At 32.5% G+C, this 1144-nt stretch overlaps 1 non-coding gene across 1 annotated transcript; it reads right to left on the minus strand.

The window, feature by feature from the left end:
- Positions 1 to 555: 555 nt before the first annotated feature.
- On the minus strand, positions 556 to 627 carry TRNAH-GUG (transfer RNA histidin (anticodon GUG)). Its single transcript has one exon. It is a non-coding gene; the product is annotated as a tRNA-His (tRNA).
- Between the last annotated feature and the right edge of the window lie 517 nt (positions 628 to 1144).

Raw genomic sequence — 1144 nt, forward strand, 5'->3', positions numbered from 1 at the left:
AAAATACATTAGTAATTTATTATTATTATTTTTTTAAATTGGAATAAGTCCAACGTTGGAACTGTTCTTTATTTTGGATAATGATGAGAAAAACAAAACTGCGGATGATATGTTGAAAGAGAGTGGTAAAAACAATTTAACGATACACGCTTTTTATTGCTAATATTTAAATTTATACTGCCTTGTTATCAGAAACTCTGGAAACATAATACGACCCTAAATTTGTGTATGACACAAAAAATGGTGGCAAATCAGCGAGGGACATTTTAACAAATATGCTTAATTATGGGGTATCTGATGATTCTGATGGTAAAAAGAGGAAACAAAGAAGAATCAGAATGTTTTTTATTGTCATTCAAATAGAAGGGCAACGCCCGATTCTTTCGATGGTTTCAAAAAAACGTAACCCCTAATTGGTCCAAGGTGCTTTCATTTATTATGATCATCAATTTCTTTAAGTTTACGGTATAAAAACAAAGGTCTTATTGGAACCTGTGTTATTGCGGCAAGAATGGAATGAATAGCCTCACGTGGTTCCAAAAAGGAAGGTTCGTTTGCCGTGACCAGGATTCGAACCTGGGTTATTGCGGCCACAACGCAAGGTACTAACCACTATACGATCACGGCTATCCCCTTCACATCGAAAATGTTTTCGAAATCCTCTCAAGAAATAGGATCGAAAAAATCTCAAATGAATTGAAGCATGACCATATGGTTTCGCACAATTTCCCGGTTATTCAAAATGCGTTATGAGCTCGGTATACTGTCTATATCATTACAATCTGAAGAATACAAAAATAAATGTGTCAATAATATTGTGAAAATAAATAGTTTAAAACTAGATAGAATCACTTTTCAATATGCTTATCATACCAGCATCTATAAAACCATGTTGTCGAAAATTAACTGTTGATATGTTAAGCGTAAAAATAACTTCCTGTTTCATGCTTAGCTGTTGTTTAATTAAGCAATATTTTCTTGGAACAAGTTTCACGACTTATTTGATTTAATAAAAGGAATTCGAAATATAGTCCACTGATATTTCTGACTAAATTTGTACTGAGATGTACTATTGAGCAAATATTTATGCGCGGGATGGAATTTAATTAATTTGAATTGCTAAATTTAGTCATGGAACCGAAAA

The sequence above is a fragment of the Leiobunum rupestre genome, chromosome 4 (assembly GCF_980474605.1).
Source record: "Leiobunum rupestre chromosome 4, qqLeiRupe1.1.hap1, whole genome shotgun sequence".
Lineage (NCBI taxonomy): Eukaryota > Metazoa > Arthropoda > Arachnida > Opiliones > Sclerosomatidae > Leiobunum > Leiobunum rupestre.